Raw genomic sequence first — 7,413 nt, 5'->3', positions numbered from 1 at the left:
CTGAGCAGTTCTGCCTCTCAGTGCATGGCGTGAACAGTCTGATGAGTTGTGGCAAGGGAGAGGGATATCTTGTGTAAACACAGGGGTTGTATTCCCAGGCTCGGAGACTTGACTGGTGATTAAGAACTGACGTTAGTCAGAATGACCGGCAGTCCATGTAACTAAATAAACCATGCTTCCAACCAGCAAGGACCAGCCACAATAGGCCTAGACTTAAAAGTCTTTTTAAATTTATGTTGTGTGGGCAGCTCGGTAGCGATGTTGCCTCATAGCAAAAAAGTCGCTGGTTCGAGCCTCGGCTGGGTAAGTTGGTATTTCTATATGGAGTTTGCATGTTCTCCCTGTGTTCGTGTGGGTTTCCTTTGGGTCCTCTGGTTTCCCCCACAAGTCAAAAGACATGCTGTATAGGTGAATTGGGTAAGCTAAAATTGTCCATAGTGTATGTGTGTGAATGAGAGTGTATGGGTGTTTCCCAGTGATGGGTTGCAGCTGAAAGGACATCCGCTGCGTAAAATATAAGCTGGATAAGTTAACGGTTCACGCTGTAGTGACCCCTGATTAATAAAGGGACTAAGCCAAAGAGAAAATGAATGAATGATTAACATTCATGAACTGTATTCAATTATGTAATTCAAGATCAACATTGAACTTAACAGAGTTTTAATATAAGCATAAAACAGCTGCAACATTATCTTCTTTTGGGCTGCACTAAACAGTCAATGAAAAATGGTAAAAAAAAATCCATTCCACAATTACTTTTATATCAAAAATATTTCATTTTATGTTTGCTTTTTTCTTCAAAGTTTGGCAATTAAAGAGTTAATTAAATGCTGTATTTTACTAGACAATTTAGTAGTTTTGATCAGGACTGAGATTGATTACCAAAAAACATTTGATAAAAAATATTAATCTGATGCATTTTTACAGCAGTTTAATTCATCCCCAAATGTTTTCATCCAGAACATAACAAAAGAGTAGTACATTTGAACAATGCACAAGGGGTAAATATTTCATGAATTTAAATCTGCTGTAATACAACTCTAGAAATAAAAACTCTAGAAATCAAAGTGTCATTGATTGTGTGAAGTGATGAAATGATGAAATGCGTTCAGTTCTGCTCAACCAAAGGCAACAGTTTTGCTGTTCTGCTTGAGTTAGTTCAATGCCATATATTATGAAACAAAATATTCATTCATTCATTTTCTTCTCGGCTTAGTCCTTTTATTAATCCGGGGTCGCCACAGCGGAATAATCCAGCAAGTTTTTACGCAGCGGATGCCCTTCCAGCCACAACCCATCTCTGGGAAACATCCACACACACAAACACTTTAGCCTACGGACAATTTAGCCTACCCAATTCACCTGTAGCCTACCCAATTCACCTTTGGACTGTGGGGGAAACCAGAGCACCCGAAGGAAACCCACGTGAATGCAGGGAGAACATGCAAACTCCACACAGAAACGCCAACAGAGCCGAGGTTCGAACCAGCGACCTTCTTGCTGTGAGGCGAATGTGCTACCCACTGCGCCACTGCGTCACCTGAGACAAAATAGTGGAATTATAATTAAAGTAAAATCAGGTTCAGAGAGCTTAGTTCTAATAAAACAATACAAATACATAGATTTCTTCACAGGACCATAGTGCTACATATTTAAACAAACAAATAGTGCTTACATAAAAATAAACTTATACATAAAGCTAACCTACACTAAAACAGGTATTCTAACAATACATAAAGGTTGGACAAATAATAGAAACCTACATGCAGCTCTGCGGAAGACAATGATGTCATTATTCAGAAAAAAAGTGTTCTGAAAAAAAATCTGAAAATGTTGTCAGTGAGTTCAATTTGATAACATTACATTCATTCATTTTCTTTTTTGCTTAGTCCCTTTATTAATCAAGGGTCACCACAGCGGAATGAACCGCCAACTTTCCCAGCATATGTTTTACGCAGCGGATGCCCTTCCAGCTGCAACCCATCACTGGGAAACACGCATACACACTCATTCACACACATAAACTACGGACAATTTAAGCTTACTTAATTCACCTATCCAGCATGTCTTTGGACTTGAGGGGGAAACCGGAGCACCAAGAGGAAACCCACGCGAACATGGGGAGAACATGCAAACTCCACACAGAAATGCCAACTCAAACCAGCGTCCTTCTTGTGGTGAGGTGACAGGGCTTTCTACTGCGTCACCACGCCGGATGATATTACAGGTGAAATAAAAAAGAATACAAAGGTAAAATAAGAAATGTGATGAATATTTAAAGACTTATTTGACATAAATAGAGCAAGGAAGGAAAATATTAACACTGTTTCATAGCAGTTTGCTCCATGTGAAAGTTTCAGCAATATTAAAATTGACACGAAAGTCAAATAGAGGTCTACGATGGATTCTATGTGGGTCAGCTGCAGTTCTGGAAAATTTAAACAAGCAAAACATACTAAACAATGACCTGACCATTCTTAGGTAGCAAACTTTTTATGAATAATGAGTAGTAAAACCAGTTTTCTTACTTTGTGACTAAACAATTAAATAATTTTTATCACTTTCTTTAAAAAAAAAACAGTCCTGGTAATGTATTTTTAAATCCAAGTATCTGCTTATTCTCTTTTAAGGGGGTACTATTTGGGTTGTTCAAGCTTATTTGCATGACATATTTGAATGAGAATTGAATGAGAATGGATAGTGCTCTAGGGGCCGTTACCTCATCTCTCAGAGCAACAGAACAGGAATCAAGTGAGAGAAACGGTGAAAGAAAGCGGGGATTGTGTCGGGGGAAGTAAAGAGAGACCGAATCTGAGAGCAGGATGGCCTGATCTTTCTGTAGTGGCTCAAGAAACTGAGTCCAGCTTCTCTTTCAGGAACAGGTTCATTTTAAAATGTATAACTGAACATCTTGACAGGAGAAAAAAATCCTTCCGGATCTCCAAAATGAAAGTAGCACTGACCCTAATAAAAGACCAGTCAGGACATGAAGTGCTGTTTTAGACCTCACTTCTCATCATTATTTCCACTCAGTATGGCCAGGCCTGATACTAATGAGGGTCTTGTTCTAAAACACTAGGCCAGCTCTGCATGATGGGAACTGGACTAATACAGACCTGTCAACCTAGCTGTGAATGGAGCTCCATTCATATTATACACAGGGGGTGGAGTGTTGTGAATGTGGGAGAGTACGTGTGCTCCATGCGTGTGTGTGTGTGCTCTTTTTATGATTCACTCAGCACTGTATTACAGCCAGAAACTCTCAAGCTAATCTCTCCCACTGGACCCATACACACCCCACTGTGGGTGTGGATACACACCCAGAGAAGGAGAAAGGCTTTTTTTCACACATTCAGATGTGAAGAGCTGAAACAATGTTCTGGCTTGTTGTAACCACCTGTTGGTGTATATGTACAAGCATGTTGTATATTATAATTCCTGCATTCAGGACACATTTGGATGAAGATCCCTTCTCCAGGTGCATCTCAATGGGATGTGAACCTAATGAAATGTGCACAGGGTCAAACACACACTGACTTGCTCGCAGAGTTCCCACTGATCACAGATGTTATGTGGACATGATGCAATGCAAAGAAACAGATCTCTATCTGACTGAGGCCAGCACTTACACTGAGCAATAACTTGATGGCAATCCAGCAGGAAAGCAGTATCTGTGCTGAAAGACATTAGAACAAGACACGTTTACGATATACTTAAGTCCACATTGCATTGAAAGTTTTGCAGCTGTACGACACTAGACAACTGGTGTGAAATATGTATGAAAAGACAAATCTGTTATAGTTGAGAAACATTTACCTCATTTATTCTCATTATGAACTCTTTCACTTGATCCACAATCAAATAAAGGCCATTTTAGCCCTCACTAAACCTGCTAGTTTTACTGTCACACCTAAATCCGTGTACAAGCATGTAATTTAGCCAATAAAGGCCCATTCTGGAACCCTGAATTACAAGAAATTACACTTGGTCCCAGGAGCCAGATTTGCCTCTTATTGCAACATAGGCACAAAATAATCATTTTGACACCCATTTCCTTATATAGTTCTACAGTCTTGACTGATTCCCCATGGCTTCCCTCTGGATTTTCTCTAAGGGTTTTTAAGAAGCCCTTTAAATATGCTTGAATTGAATATTATATGCATTGAACTGGACATTATGTGTGTTTTGCAAATGTTTGACACTTTAAAATTGGTTTACAGAAAACAAGTGTTGATGAAATTCTAAATCTTTGCTATACAGCCGATATACCTTAACTAATTATTCTCTAAATGCCCTTTTTATACCTGCACTAATCTACTTTATACTGTTTTACTGTCACACCTAAATCCATTTATAAGCATGTAATTCGGCTAATAAGGCACAACTTTAGAACCCTGTATTACAAGCAATTTTCTTGCTTTACCAGAGCCGCATATAGCTCTTGCTGTGAATTAGGTGAAACTGATATTTGGATCCTCCTTCTTCAATCCTGTAGACTTGATGTTTATTTTACTATGGGTTCCCTTAAAAAATATCTCAAATTTTTGTAATTGGGGTTTTCTTTTTTTTTTTTTATTACATTTTTTATTGTAGAAAAAACACCTGAAATTTTGCATGAAAATACACTATTTTACATTTTAACTCTTCCCCCCTCCCTCCCCAAAAGCATCCAGATTCAGTTTAACAGGTAGATATATTGTTTTACATGGGCTAAGGCAAAGAAAAACATATACTGTATTCCACAAATAAAAATACACATAAACATATATCAATTAACTAATCAATAGTGTGAGAAGTGTTTGCTTGTGCCATTGTATAGTTATGTTCCAAAAATTGTATAAACAGATCCCAAATTCTATGGTACTTCTTTAATTTGCCCTTAATACTGTAGGTTATTCTTTCCAGTGCAATGTAATGTGTCAATTCTTTTAGCCAGTGATCAATCGATGGACTTCTTCCAGTAGTGCTATCAAACGCCTTGCAATAACAAGACACATATCAATCATTTTATAGCATTTATTAGCATTTTATAACCTGGTAATGACAAACCTACAGGAAATAAACCCAAAGCACATATTTCAGGTGTAACTGGAATTGGTTTTAAAATAATTGACGAGATTATTGTTATTACATTTTGCCAGAAAATCTTAATTAACTCACATTCCCAGATACAATGAAAGAATGTTCCTTTATGTTTTGGCATTTGAAACATATATCTGGGATGTTTGGGTTAAAATTGTTTGTAATTGGGGTTTTCTATTAATGTTTCAAATAAGATTTGTGGCATTTTTCTAATATTTCAAAGACCAGGAGCCAGTTTTTTTTTTTTTTTGTCCAAACTTGTCTATTAGGAAGACTTTTCTTTACAGCTCATCCCAAACCTCTTGTTGATAACTATATGTAATTTTAGAGCTCATAACAGAAGCTTGATGCTCTCATATGTAGACTAATGCAGTTATTAGCACTCATTTCTGCAGCAGCATCCTAATTAATAGCACATTTCTGTTTCTGTGTTCATGTATATTGTATGTGTGTGAGCTTATATAAGAGAGCTGGAAATAGACAGCTTGATTCACCACAAACATTTTGTATTTTTGTTGAGTAAAATATTAAAGTGATTTCTCCTAGTTTCAGTTCAGTTTCCTTTATTTTTGTTATTCAAAACATCAGAGTAGATGTAATGCAGATCCTAATTACGTTGCATCGACTTAGCAATGATATAAAAAACTAATATTTATTATGAACAACTTAATATAACATAATAAATGTTTGTAATTTCATATATATATATATATATATATATATATATATATATATATATATATATATATATATATATATAATAGATATTACATATAAACCAGTTAAAAGCACAAAAGGGAATGAATTATATCCTATTATTTGTTTGGTTAGTATCTTTTTGAGTTTATGCTGATGTAGATAGCCTGTAGATTGCCCCCTTACCCTGGCCATTCTTACAACAACGACAATTATTTTCACTCTTAAGCTTTAAACACCATGTGTATGGTAATAATAAGGTGGCCAAAACTGATAAAGGCCAGTATGCAAATTGGCCATGGTGCTTGGGTTTCACAATTGGACCCCCACAGAACAAGCACTCCTGGTTCCACAGCAATCATAGTTGCCACCAGGAGGGCTCCCATCTAGGTAGGGGAGAGCAGGGAACAACCTAACACTTCTTGACTTCCTCAGGTTGTGTGAATCTGCATGGGGTTCAGAGCATGATAGTTTTACAAATTTCACATGCACTTGCCTGGTACAAATATGTGGTTTTATTTTATTATAAATGTGTATATTGTTTTTATTATTTACCCCAGAATGGAAGAGAAATGTGATAACATGATCATATGACACATCATGCAATCTAAAATCTTTATCTAAATTTCATCTAAAATGTTTTTCAACTTTTTTACAATTTATTTTAGGAGTCAAAAATTTATGTATTAATCTGGAGTTTGGGAACTGGTTACATACAGCTATAGTTCAAAAGATGGTAAAGAAACACATTCATCCAAAACATAAATAAATAATCCCAAGAAATAGCAGCATAGTTCTAAAAATAGCACACACAAAAAATAATAAAATAAAATAAAAAATAAATTGTGTCTTCAGAAAGTTAGCTTAGAATAGCAAGTCTAAATTGCTAAATAACAAACTACAGATTAAGTTAACATAATAGCTGTTTTTGAAAAAAGATGGAAAATTTGCTTTAGCCAGAAATACATTTACTATAGGTTCAAATAAATGTTCAATAATATCTTCTTTTTTTGGCAAAATTTTGGATGGTGGATTTCTCTCTATTTGTTAGTGCAATATGGCAAGTTTGGCAACCAGTAAGTAGGCTACCATAGGGTTTGTTATGCTGAACCATGAGAGAAACCACGAGAGAAATGGTGAGTGATGCTTCTAACCGTCTTAAGGCTTAACCGTCTTAATGTGACAAACTGACTTCATGAAGTATTTTAGATTTAGATGATAATAGGGCGACATCTTGTGTTTGTAACAGAAACTAACCAGGTTTCTCTACAGATGAATTAAGCCTTGTGAATCAATAGCGTCCTCTATCGTCCATTATTTGTATAAGTCCTCTATTTTTTTTTATAAATTACCCAAACAAAAGTGCACTTTTGACACAGAATCCAAATAATAACGCTACTGTTTAATGAGTAAAAATCCACTCATTCTGTGCTTTTTAAAAACCAAGCCTCTCAATCAGATTATATCTCTTAAAGAATAATTTTCTTAAACATTATCAGCCTGTGTTGTCAGAATTTGTATTGAATCAATCCAGCAGCACGGGTGTATATTTTCTGCCGCCACGAGCTTCATCATTTACTTGTGACAGCGAGGAGGAGCCCGGGCTGTTTATTCGTTCACGTCACTCTTTCTCTC

General features: G+C 36.2%; 1 long non-coding RNA gene across 1 annotated transcript; it reads right to left on the bottom strand.

Moving 5' to 3' along the window:
* Nucleotides 1-914: 914 nt before the first annotated feature.
* Nucleotides 915-4,220, bottom strand: LOC147836006 (uncharacterized). The gene is made up of 2 exons (XR_015495808.1): nt 2,129-4,220; nt 915-1,686 (listed from the first exon to the last, which is right to left on the bottom strand). It is a non-coding gene; the product is annotated as an uncharacterized LOC147836006 (long non-coding RNA).
* Nucleotides 4,221-7,413: the final 3,193 nt, after the last annotated feature.

The sequence above is a fragment of the Danio rerio genome, chromosome 7 (genome assembly GCF_052040795.2).
Source record: "Danio rerio strain M-AB ecotype USA chromosome 7, GRCz13ab, whole genome shotgun sequence".
NCBI classification, from domain to species: Eukaryota; Metazoa; Chordata; class Actinopteri; order Cypriniformes; family Danionidae; genus Danio; species Danio rerio.
This window is presented reverse-complemented; position numbering and strand designations above follow the sequence as displayed.